The 13,238-nt window shown below is 48.1% G+C and overlaps 1 protein-coding gene across 4 annotated transcripts in view; it reads left to right on the forward strand.

The window, feature by feature from the left end:
- The window catches only part of LOC150065284 (semaphorin-4D), a 91,103-nt gene that overhangs the window by 24,149 nt on the left and 53,716 nt on the right, over nt 1–13,238 (forward strand). For all 4 annotated transcript variants that reach the window (XR_016534937.1, XM_090329867.1, XM_090329865.1 and 1 more), the window contains exon 2: nt 1,327–1,403. The gene's annotated coding sequence lies outside the window, so the exon portion shown is untranslated. The remainder of the gene's footprint in view (nt 1–1,326; nt 1,404–13,238) is intronic.

The raw sequence follows: 13,238 nt of genomic DNA on the forward strand, positions 1-13,238 counted from the left end.
CAGTAAGTTCTTTGTAACAGCTGCTTAGGATTCAGACATGCCTTGCTGGACATGCCTTGCATTTACTTTGTGTTTAAGCAGTGTTGGTGAACTTTGAAGTTGTTCTTGTGGCTTTGCTGTGAGGTGAAGATCTTCCTTTTAGCACATCTCAATGTCTACGAATATCATATTCTACCCTGTCTTGCATTAACTGGGTAATTTATAAAGAGTAGAGGTTTATTTGGCTCATGGTTCTGGAAGCTAGAGGTTCAGTGCTTGGCACTGGTATCTGATGGAAACTTCTTGATGCATCAGAACATGGTAGGGTATACCTGTTGAGACAGAGCTGTGCCAGCTCAAGACTTTATTTTTTTTATTTTTATTTTTTGCCAGTCCTGGGGCTTGAACTCAGGGCCTGAGCACTATTCTTGGACATTTCTTAAGGGTAGAGCTCTACCACTTGAGCCACAGAACCACTTCCAGCTTTTTTTTTTTCTATGTATGTGGTACCGAGGAATCGAACCCGGGTCTTCATGCATGCTAGGCAAGCACTTTAACCACTAGGCCAAACTCCCGGCCCCTCAAGACTTTCTTGCCTTGTCTGGCTCTGAACAGTGACCCTCAGATCTCAGCCTCTTGAGTAGCTAGGATTACAGGCATGAACTGCCAGCACCCTGTACACATTTCATTTTAAAACTTAAAAATTATTTAGATACTGCTGGGTACTGGTGGCTCACATCTGTAATCCTAGCTCCTCAGGAAGCTGAGATCCAGAGGATTGAAATTCAAAGTGGAAAAGTCTGACAGACTTCATCTCCAAAATAACCAGCAAAAAGCAGAGCTGGAGCCGTGGCTTAAGTGGCTAGCAAGCTGAGCAAGTGTGAGACCTTGAGTTCAAACCCTGGTAATGGCAAGAAGTAACGTGATTGAAATACTGTATGCTAACATAGACATTTTCTTGAAGGACTGCGTTGGAAACCTTGTGCTGAAATGTGGTTCTTTATTGTGACTTTTCTGCATAAGGCTTCTACTGCCTGACTCCTTCCTTATGGTTGAGTTACACCAAAGGGAATTTCTACTGCCTTGGTTGTTGGCCAACAGCAGAGGGGACAAGTCCAAGAGTGTGTAGATAGTATTCCTGCTAGTAGCTGTTCTTTAGGCAGTGGTGCTAACCTCATGTAGTCTCACCGGGCCAGGTAGTTGCACCCTGTGACTAACCCACTCTCTTGAGCAATGATTTTGGAGAGTCTGGTGAACATTTTTAGCACAGATCTGATATGGGTATTATAAAAGATCTGGGGCCAAGTGGGTCCTGCTAATATGTGTCTCCTTTTCTAACTGTTCTAGGCTCCACTAACACCAGAAAGTGGGAAGAAAGAAGCCTAGTCCCAATGGCTCAAATGGGTGATGACATCAGTCTGTAGGTAAGCCATGAAGCACACCTGAGAGGGGTGGCTGCCTTTTGAACTGGCCTTTCAGGGGGTCTTGTTGTTGGTATTTGCTCTCATTTGGTCACTGCCAAGTCTGTTCCGTGCGTGGCTTGTGAGGTGATTAGGAACCAAGAAATACAGTCTCTGAAAGCTCAGGCTTTTCTGCCCAGGGAAGTCAGATCTGACTGGAGGATTCAGCTTCAGGGAACAGATGTGGATGTGGGTGGCGAGGGCACTGGCTTCCCCAGGCTAGATAGGAAAGGGCTGTCTGTAAGGCTGTGTCCCTGCCTGGGACCCCCCCAATGTTTCCCTTCGGAACTGTGAGTTCAGTAATTCATTGTGTATCTTTGAAGACACATGTCTCTCACCCTCAGGAGACACAAGGACTGGCAGTCTTTACGTGTCTTCTATTTCACCAGTTCATAGCCCCTGTCTGGCAGGCAGGGAAGTTGAGGAGGCAAAGAGGAGTCCCCGATGGCTGACCTCTCATACTGCCACTTGTCTTTGAGAGTGCAGTGTGGAGGATGGCAGGAGGACCTGTGCTGAAGGCTCAGGAACATTGGTGTGTATGAGGCCTGCCACACACAGGCATGTGGTAGGGGTGTCACAATGTGTTGGCATTCCCCCTGGGAAATTCGGGCCTTTCCATTATAAATGAGAACACAGACCAGGTGGCAAGGAGAGGTACCCACCATGGGTACAGAGGGATCTCTGACCCCCCTTTGTCACCTGCTCCCTATCACCATGGTGATGGCATCTCCTACCACACTGGTGCTATTTGACCTCTGGCTGGCTTTTACTTCTAGTGTGTCATTGTCTTCCTCTGTGAGCTTGGAGGGCAGGGCCACCTGGGCCTGTTAGAGAGACATGTATGCGGGGCTCCCCTCTGCCCTTTTAGTCTTGAGGGTACCCAATGCCAGCTGTGGCATATCCCTGCCACACGCAAATAGGGTAGATGGCCAGTGCAAGGGTGTGTGCTGCCCCACAGCTCCACCACTGGAGGGGCTAGCCGTCTGCAAAGGACTGAGGGCTCTGTCACCCGTAGTCACTTAAAGTGGGGGTATAACTTGTCTCTACTGTTCCCAGGCAGATGTCCTGACAGACTCAGAAGGGACTGTGAGGCTTAGGCCTGTCTGGGAAGTTCTCACATTTCTAGGATGGAGCAGAAGAAAAGAGAGCTCAGGAGGGAGAGAGTCTTTCCTTGACTTAGTTGAGGCCAGACATCTCCAGGCCCAGAAGCTGGGACTGATGGGTCAGGTTGTGGAAACAGAGCAGGTAGACTGGTCCCCGAGGCTTGTACTAAACGTTTCTACAGACATGTCTGCTTTAGATGAAGTTTGCAGCTGTGGCTTATGCTATAACATGCAGGACATTAAATCCAGAAAAGCCCGGCTGTGCTTGCAGGTTGTTCTCTTGGCTTCCAGCCCTCCCATCTCCCACCCCAGGGCAGTTCAGCCCTCTATTCTACTTGGACTCCGGGATCCTCTTTGGCATCTACTTCCCAGTGACAAATACAGTAAGCTCCCCACTCCCATTCGTGGTTTCACCTTGCACATTTTTAGTTACCCACCATCAACTAGAAGAAAGAGTACAATTAGATATCTGGATAGAGAGAACATCATGTTTCTATATCTTGTATCTTGCTTATAGTTGTATACTTCTATCTTGTTTCAGCTGTTCTGATTTGTTACTAGTCATTTATAATGTGTTACTGTGTCTATAAAATAGACTGCTTTCTTAAGTGTGTATATACACGATAAAGTACAGTATAGTCAGTATATTATTCACTGTTCAATACCCAGACACTTGGAACTGTAGTTCACCTATGAAAGGCCTTAGAGAGGAAATCCTTAGAAAGTATTGACATGGAGGCAAGCATAACTTCTCAGGGACTTTTTTTAGTGTGAAGAAATGATCCATGCAGATAGTTTTGCATTTGGCAGGGACAAAGAAGGCATTGTCCTTCCATGTGTCCCCATGGGCCTATCTCTGTGATATCAGTCCTGGAAATTCAGCCTGGAATTGAAAGGTAGCCTCTACAGGATGCTGATGTGTCTGCCTGGTGAGGTAATAGCTAGGTGGCTTGGAAGCCTGCATGTTCTGGGGTTACTGGGTGACTCTGCAGGTCTGCTAGGAGGTATCCGGAACACAGTTCATGAGTGCATAGGATGCAGAGCTTGATGGCTTCAGGATGGGGACAGACTTCGAGCAACCAAGAATGACAGAACATAAGGCTGGACATTGCCTGTGATTTCTTCTCTTACATCTCGATTCTTCACCCCAGAAGTGCGTCTCTGGGAGTTACTAAGGCTAGAAAATGAGGTGCTTTGAATTTCATTGTTGCTGTTCAACAGTGTGTATGTACACGGCCCTGCGGTTGGAGTATGTCCAGCCAGATTCTAGAAGGTGTGCTTTATTTTTAGCTGTTATGGAGAATACTTAGAGCCAGCTTGGGAGTAGGACAATAATGACTTTAATTAAATGACACCCAAATGAAAAGTAATTACTTCTTTTCCTTTCACAAGACTGGGGGTTGGGGGTGTCTCTCTTGTCCTAGTCTATAGCCCTACGAGGCTGTTACCTGGAGAATGATGCTCAAGACCCTCCCTCTTTGGCATCCGGGATCCTGTGGGTACTGGTCTGAAAGCTCATGGATTCATTATTACAAAAAAAACAAGTAAGCAAATCTGAATGCTTAGCTGGGTGCCGGTGGCTCATACTTATAATCCTAGCTACTCAACAGGCTAGATGGTCCGGTCATGTTGCAAGCACTGGAAGTCCACATAGGCAGAGAGTCCTTAAACAGTGACTGGAAGCTTTCTCACCTTCAGCACACTGGACCTGAACCACCTCCTCACTGTAGCACCTGTGCTTGGCTGGAGCTGCTTTTCTGTGTTTTTGATACTTACTTGCTAGTCCTGTAGCCAGACATAATATCCTGCCCGAGTGCTTGAAAAGTGGCTGGTCAGAGCTTAGACTGGCCCCCAGTGTCAAATCTACGGCCTGCTGTGAAGACTTAGCACCCTAAGGAGAAAATGCCTTTCATAATGCCTGCATCAATCCTGTGAGGAAATGTTCTGTTCTGCTGTGTATATGTTTGTATATATATTGAGGGGGAGAAACTTGATCATTTGTGTTGACTTCTGGGAAAATCTGCAGCCGCTTGTGGCATTCAGAGCTACATTGCTCTGTCTACCTGGTGTCTGATTGCTCCCCCTTTCCAGGCTGGCTTTGGAGGTACCTGGGGTTTCTCAGCCCAGGGCCATTATTCTGCATTTCTGCAGGCAAAGGACTGGGGCTCATGAGCTGAATGAGGCTCCCACACTGATGACATTTCTCCCCAGGGCACCCTGCCCAGATGTGCCCTCAGGATGCTTCTACCCCTGAGCCACTCATTGTCCAGGCTTCGGTGCTGTGTTCTGTAACCCCTCTATTCCCCACCTCTGTGTGCTTGATTTGACAGCCTCTAGGGGCCTGAGCTGAGGTACTCTGCCTGTGCAGCTGTGGGGCACCCAGTGGAGCTCTGGGAAAAGACCCCAGGCGGTCCCACATCTGGTGGGGCTATTAATATCCCACAAAGGGCCCATTTTTTTTCCTTGCAGAGTGGACATGTGGTGATGTGTGCTGTGATGCACACAAGGGGAGCCTATGAAATGAGCCTTTCAGTGAGCGCCCAGCATGTTCCTATTCATGAGCTTAAGCTCATGGTTTCCCACCCGTCATTCTATAGCTTGTAGATGGTGGCCCTGGAGCCCAGAAAAAGCTCCAGCTCTCAGGAGACCTGTGCTGCCCACTTGTTTCTGTCTGTAACACCTGGACATCAACAGGTTATCTGCAGCCCACCAAGGTGGGAAGGTAGAGGCACTCTTCAGTGAAGAAGCAAGCATTCAAAGATACCAAGATAGGTGTGAGTGCGTTAGAAGTTGACAGGTACCCAGGAGAGAAAAGTGGCAAAGGGTCAGGAAGAGGAAGTGGAGGGCTGGCTAGAGCCAGATGGTGATTGATAACCTGTGGGTGAGGACGAGTAGTCCCTGTACAGGAAGAAGCCAACACTAAGTTCCCGAGGAAGCGGGGAGTAACACAGGGTTTTTCAGGGGACTTTGCAGGCAGGGGCTGCCCCTGATTGTGCTTGCGTATGGTGAGGCCTGCCCGTCTCAGGCAGCACCGGAAGCTTTTGGGGATGACTGTTTGGGATTGAACAGACCCAGGAGCCACGAAGCCACAGAAAAAGCTCCAAATGGGATTCTCTAGGTATCTTCCGATAGGCTGGGTCTGATTTTTGTTCAAGCTTTATTGCCTCTGGAATTGTGAGGGAATACATTCCTCTTGTCTACAACTGTACAGTTTAATTGGATAGAGCTATTACAGGAAAACAGTCAGTGTAAACAGCAACTTCTGTAAATACCCTGACCACACCTCAGACCTGTCATCTGTGGCTTAGACCACCAGGTGTGGTTTAGCCAGGTCACAATCTGTATCTCTTTTATTTTGGTAGATCTTGCCAGGTTTGTTTCTGAGGAGATCTAGTAGCTGGTCTTCGTGGATGGCTCTGCCCCTGAAGTTTTCCTTCAGCAGTGGCCGTCACTGTCTTTTCTCTTCCTCTGTCTGCAGGCAGAATGATTGCTTGCTGCACTGATAGGTGTCCCTGGGGCCTGATGAATTTGGTATTTTTGCTCAACCTGTGGGCCTTTGGGCTCTCCTCTGCCCTCTTTCTGGGAAGGGGCATTCATTCCTCTTGGAGGCCGGGTTGGCATAGATACTGAGCCTTGGCTTTGCTTCTGTTGTGAAAACATTCTCAGTTCTACCATTGCCAGCGAGATGAAGTTGCTATGCAGTCCAGTAAGCCTTTCTTTTCATTTAAGGCTATAGGTACTAGTGTTGGAATTACATGACTGCTCTTTGATTTTTCTGTTAGGAGTTTTATAGTTCTGTGTGTTTGAGTTAAACTTTTGAGTGTGTCTAGAATGCTTCTTTATAATAACACCAATTAAGGTGTTCATTCCTGGGCTGCAGCTTAGTGGTACAGTACTTGCTTCGCATGCACACAAGTGGTCGTAGGTTCCAACCCCACCACTGCTTTAAAAAAAATTTAAAAAAGGAGATGTCAAAGGAGGGGGGGTTCCATCTCATATGCATCTCATATGCTCGCACTACTGAGTCATCTGTCTTTTGGCCCATGAATGGAACTTAACACTGTGGTTTGTTATATTCTCATGTTATCTGGGTTCTGTGAGGAGTCTCTACCCACTCCACTGGCCATTTGCCTTTTCACATGTCTGAGTCACCTTGGTGGCAGTGAGTTATAGTGGATTGACAGCTGCTGAAAGAATCCCCCTTGCTATGCTTTGCATTTGTGGTGTGGCATCACCTTAACCCAGTGACTAGAGGTGATCTCCTATATGCCCATGAAAAAAATGTGTTTCCTCCAATTGCAGACAAAGGGGCCGAGGGAAACTGCAGGAGCCGCCATGGAAGAGGCTGCTGAGGCGGGGAAGGGAGCCTTGGGAAAAGAGGAAGTACCCCTGTCATGAGCAGCTTCCCTGAAACAAATGGAGTGAGAGGCCCAGGAGATTGGTTTCTAGCAGGGAAGCCAGTCTGTGAAGGAAGTATAGAGCCAGCTGACAGTTATATGGGACACCTACACTCAGCCAGGTTAGCTGGTGACTTGTGTGGGGTGCAGTATGTACACTTACAGGGGGACATGAGGCCATGTGTCCACACAGTGGGGTGTCGGTGTCCCTGTCACTGGTATGTGTGTCTGATCCTGGGTTACCTGGCCCTGGTCTCCAAAATTTCTTGTGCTGCCTGAGACTGGCAGGCCTCACCACTCCTCACTGGGAGCACCGTCAGGTCAAGGCTGCATTTGCCCTGTGTGACTCTGGCCCTGCCCTTGCTTTAGGTGGATAGGTGGGGAGTTTTAGGTACCTGACACCATGCAGGACTAACACCTAGACCTAAGAAGGTGGTACCTCAGCCATTGTCTCAGCAGTGAGTGAACCAGGCCCATGCCCTGGGCAACTCCTCCTTAGGTGGTAGCTACTGGCTCATCCTGTTTCATGGGTGGGAGTTACCTGTGGGTGAGTCCAGATATGCTTCGCAAGGAGAGACCATTGTCTCCGGGACACCTGGAACAACTGATCTGTGCCATCTGCTGTGAAGTCAGCAAGAGGGTAGACTTATAGCAGATCCGAGGCCCAAGGGAAGGTGGGCAGAGTGGCCATGCTTGTGAATGGGAACCTGGATTCATGGGCATGGATGTTTTATTTAAATTCTCCTTTCAGGTGTCCCACAGGCTGTGGGACACAGGTATCTATTCTTCTCCAGGTTTTCTGTGCCCGGGGTCCCCTCCAGAGGTTGAGTGGCCATATTCCTGTTGTCACTCAGCATGAAGTCCTCCAGGGTGCCGGATGGGGTAGGACAAGGCATCTCACAGGTGGGCCAAGTGGGCTGTGAGTCATATCATAGGGGGAGAAGTGGCCTCCTCCAGGTAGGGCTGTGTCAGGTCAGGAAGTGGTCATGCCTCTGGTTGTGGGGAATCGTTCTTGGGGGAGTTGTGTGTGATTTCCACACCCTATGCAGAGGGTCTGGGCTTTGCAGTCAAATCTCCGGGACCTGTGTTTTCTTATGAGAGCTGAGCAAGAAGGACTGAGATGGCTTTCTAAGCTGGAGGCAGGAATGAGTCCACAAGAGCCTCTGCTCTGCTTTTTCCTTCCTTGTATGTATGCTTTAGTTGTATGAGAGGGTGGATTCTCTGCCAGCTGGAAGAGAATCCCCCAGGAAGTAGAGTGTGATGTTTCCCAGACTTACCTTGAACCAGCAGGTGGAGGGGGCAGACCCCCTCCTTGGTGCATGCCTTGCTTTTGGGCACAGCGCACAAAGGCCAGAACAACCCTGCTTTTCCTTCCCTTTTTGCTGCTGGTTTTGCCTGCTTTTCTCTTCATTCTTCTGTTCCTGGGACTTCAGGAACAAGGTGTATGCTGGCCTTGCACAGCTGCTTACTTGGAGTGGAGACTCCTGGAGATGTACCAGCTTGTAGAGACTGGGCGCTTCTTCCTCTTCAATCAGAGGATCAGCAGGGCAGGGTTGGGGTTTGAGCATCCCCTACAGCGTTTGTGGTATCATTCATCTGAGCTTTTTCCATTCTTACCACGGCATAGCAAGGCAGCCTAGTATCTTGGGTCTGAGAACATGTCCTGGGCCCTCAGGTAGGGAAGGAAATGTCACTGTTTACCCAGGGTTGGGAGGGGTCACTCACATTCTGAGCTCCAGGCCTAACTGGGTGCTGGTCTACACATCTATGCTCTGCGCAAGAGGCCGGCAGGTTAAGTCACAAGGCCTCATAGTGTGTTACATAAGAGAGGTTTAATGCAGGTGTGGGAGAGACATAAGGGAGATTCGTTGCCCGCTCATCTGGCCATCCCCAGGGAGCACAGATGTATATCCTCTCTCTTCTGCAGTCTTTTGTCCATCAAGAGCTAGGGAGAGGCTGGAAGCAGTGGCATATGCCTGTCATCCTAGCTACTCAGGAGGCTGAGATCTGAGGATCGAGGTTCAAAGCCAGCCCAGGCTTTGAGTCCGTGAGACTCTTATTTCCAATGAACCACACCAGAAAACTGGAAGTGGTTCTGTGGCTCAAGGGGTAGCATGGTAGCCTTGAGCTGAAGAGCTCAGGGACCAGTGCCCAGGCCCAGAGTTCAAGTCCCACAACTAACCCCCCCCCCACACCAAAAAAAAAAAAAAAGAGCTAAGGAGGGAATTGAATGGGATTTAGTCTGAGGGCAAAGTGGTTGTATTGATGTTGAGGGCAAAGTCCCAACCCCAGTGCCTGGGATCCTGGAGCCCTGAGGCAGACCTCCAGGGCAGAGTCTCTTTGCCTGACTGTTGGCAGCAGTTAGCCATCTGGCAGGAAGGAGAGCCTTACCCAATGGAGTTCTGTGTGTGTGTGTGTGTGTGTGTGTGTGTGTGTGTGTGTGTGTGTGTGTGTGGAGAGGAAGTCAGGGGCTGCTGGTGAGGTTGGTTTGGTTTTAAGGCAGTGCTCTTGGTATGATGGCAGTTGGGATTCAGTTGGCCTATGTTCTTGAGGTAGGCTATGCTGGGTGAGCGCATCAGGGATGTGAAGCCAGCCATCAGCTTGTGCTGAGGAAGCAGCTTGCTGCAGGTGGTGGTTGTTATTCTTAGATGGCTTCACTGCCCTGAGCGACTGAGGAAGCAGGCTACAGTTGAGTGAGACAGCTTTCAGGAGCTCATAGCAAAGCTATTTGCTTTGTTTTCTTAAACAATCATTTGCTAGAATAATCAAGTCCAAGTGGGTAGTGCTGACCTCTTCTGGCTCAGGTTTCCACTCAGAGTTGCCCTTTGCCTTCTGACCAGTCTAACTTACCACTGTGATTCCCTGCCAAGGATTGAACATAGCATGTGACCCTGTGCACACATACACACACATATATTCGTGTGTGTGTGTGTGTGTGTGTGTGTGTGTGTGTGTGTGTGTATGCACGTATGTGTGTCTTACCTACTAGGAAACTTCTGTAAGAGATGGTCCAGCCTTACTCTTCTGTATTCGTTTGGCATGATGCCTTGCAGTAGCAAGTATTTAGGAAATATCTGCAGATGGATGGGAATAGCATTTGTGCAAGGTGCCAGGGGATTTGGCACTCTTTTTTCCAGCTCAGGGAATACTTTCCCCAGAAGTTCTAGCTGCTTTGCAAGCCAAGTGCCTGTACCAAGTGGTAGAGGTTGGAGAAGAATGGCTAGGAAATGGGGTGGGGATGGAAAGCCATTGAAGCGGCGACCTACATTGTTTAGAGCAAAGGCAGCAGAGAACCATGGAAGGGTTTCTGCCGACACATTGGAGCAGATCTGAATTTTAGACGCTGGTGTAGCTGCACTGTGGAGGAGTTGGTTGAAGTGTAGGTGGAAATAAGGATGCAGAAGGTAGTGAGGAATCCAGGGAGGGTGGTGTGGGGCTGCCTGTCATGCAGGAGCATGGAGACGGTAACAGCGTTCTGAGATCTTTTTGGTTTACTCAGGTAGAAATCACAAGCAGGCAAGAAGTAGCTCCTGTAGTACTGGCAGACCTGGATTCTTGAACACTGAAGGTATAGAGCCTGGGCTGGGAGATTAGAGACTTAGAACCCCCTGTTCTAAGAACTACTGGTTTTTGAATACGGGCTGTGGAGACCAGGGCTTAGGGCACAGGTGCTCAGGTGCTCAGGTTGGACACTTACTGCTTTGGGTTTTGTAGTGGCTCTGTACCCAGCAGTTATGTAATCTCCCTCTTAGCAGCCTTCGGTGCCAAGTGATGTTATAATTCTCAACCTTTGAGTGTCAGGACCTATGACTCCTAACAGCAACTAAGGTCACAGCTTTGCAGTCTTGGGATCTGACTGTGTCCTAGAACTTTTGCCTACCATTCCTGTGGTTTTAACTTTTCAGAGCCTTCTCTTTACCTCCACTGTTGTGTCCATCACTTCTGTTCCCTAGCAGTTCCGCCTCTGACACTCGGAAACTCTATAGCCGCTGCAACTACCACTGCAGCTGGTGGTGTTGCCATTGCCGATGCTTCTCTGTTCCTTCTGCTACTAGCCTCTGCCTAGTCTGCTTACGATAAAATAAGAAGTAGAAGGGCTGGGAGTTTGGCCTAGTGGTAGGGTACTTGCCTAGCATGCGTGAAGACCTGGGTTCGATTCCTTGGAACCATATACGTAGAAAAAGCCAGAAGTGGTGCTGTGGTTCAAGTGATAGAATTCTAGCCCAAGGGCAGTGCTCAGGCTCTGAGTTCAAGCTATAGACTGGCAAAAAAAATAAATAAATAAAATAAGAAGTAGAAGCCAGGCACCAGTAACTAGCTACTGAGGAGGCTGAGATCTTAGGATCAAGGTTTGAAGCCAGCTTGAAAATTCCATGAGACTCAACTCCAGTTAACTGCACCAACCAACCACCACCACCAAAAACAGACAAACAAGAAGAGACAAACCAGAGATGGAGCTGTGGTTCAAGTGGTAGAGTACTGGCCTTCAGGAAAAAAGCTTAGGCGCAATGCTCAGGCTCTGAGTTCAAGTCCCAGAACTGGTAACCTGGTACGCCCCCCCCCCCAAAAAAAAAACCCAGCAAAACAAAACAAAAATAGGTAGAGAAAGGATCATTTAGGAGAAGACTTTTATTGGACCTAGTGTCACAATACCCAGGGGAGGTGTTTCCTGGTTATCTGGAAAAGTGAGCTGAGCAACTTGGTTATCTAGCCAGAGGGGTGGGGGAGGCATGACAAGGGTATTTGTTCCTATCATGAAAAGGTCTTGTATGCAAATGAAGGTCTATATTTGTACCAACCACAGCCCGGAAGCTGAGCTATGAGAGGAAATGATTGATCTCCCTTGCCTCGCTTGAATGAGGATAGCTGCCTCTAGAATTCACTAAGGTTGTGTTTTGCTTAGAGTGCTTCTTCTAAGCCTTGTTCAGGCTGTGTGCAGTGGTCATGGTTGGAGTGTGTCTTCTGGAGTGGGCATGATTAGAGCATGTCTTCGGCCATGGCTGTGATCCTCTATCACTGCTGGGGTATCCTCAGAGTGATTGTATTGGATCCAGACCAGTCAGGCTGTCATGAGTATAGCTCCAGCCAGCTGCCCACAAAGGGACTGCTTGGCTAACAGTTCCTGACTCACAGCTGTCAGACATAAGGGAAAAGTCTGTCAAATGGCCAACTCTTGACAGATTTAATCATTCATAGAAAGCATGAAAGTTAAGGTATAATTAAAGCTCAACATAATACTAAAAATGCTAAAAGCATTTAACAGCTTGTACCACATAACAATGCTTTACAGTGCTTTTGCGCTAGGGAGAGGTGAGTCTTTGTGTCACTGTGACCATGACCTCTTTGGATCCGTTCTTACATGACTGTAGTTTGTCCTGGGTGGCATGGGTGTGGAGGTGCCACAAACTGAGTGGCTCCCTGAACATGGTGGTTCTGAAAGAGAATGCAGAGCCACTGGTCTTGGCCTTTGTTCCATGTATATTGTTCTCGGTGAGTCTAAGAGCAAGCTGGCTTGGTCTCTGATGTCCTGTAGCTGCCTCACCTGAAGCTTGTACATGTATTTTGCAGATCTCAGTACGGTGTCTAATTCTGCACAGGTGCAGAATTACTATCTAACATTTTCTTGAGTTAATTGAGTGAATAAGTGTTTCTAATGATGCTGGAATATGATGATCTTGATTGTCAGCCAGCTTATTTTTCACTCTGCCAAACCTTGGGTAGTGGATTCTTTAATAGCTTTTCTTTTCTCCTCTGTCTCTGTCTCTCACTTTTCTTCCTTCTTTCCCTCCTTCCTTCCTTCCCTCCCTCCCTCCTTCCTTTTTCTTCTTGCCAGTCCTGGGGCTTGAACTCAGGGCCTGGGCACTGCCCTTGAGCTTCTTTTGCTTAAGGCTAGCACTTTACCATTTGAACCACAGCACCAGTTCTGGCCTTTTTTACTTATGTGGTATTGAGGAATCAAACCCAGGTCTTCATGCATGCTAGGCAAGCACTGTTAGCCCTAAGCTTGCTTTTTTACCATAAAGAAACTGGCAATTTGTACTCTAGAATACGGGTTGGTCGTGATGATCTCTGGATTGGCAATTTGTTGAGCCAAAGGAAATTACATTATGTATGTGAGTGGTGCAGATTGGTGTGTAAAACTATTTTCCTCTTTTTGACCAGTTAGAAAGCTTTCTTTTCTTTTCTTTTCCTTCTTTCTTTATTTTTTGGTGTTAAATCTCTAATGACAGAAGAAAATACATTGTCTCATTTGCAGTGTTTCTCTCTCTCTTTTTTTTTTTTGCCAGTCCTGTGGCTTG

The sequence above is a fragment of the Megascapheus bottae genome, chromosome 3 (assembly GCF_031878675.1).
Source record: "Megascapheus bottae isolate mThoBot1 chromosome 3, mThoBot2.hap1, whole genome shotgun sequence".
NCBI lineage: Eukaryota > Metazoa > Chordata > Mammalia > Rodentia > Geomyidae > Megascapheus > Megascapheus bottae.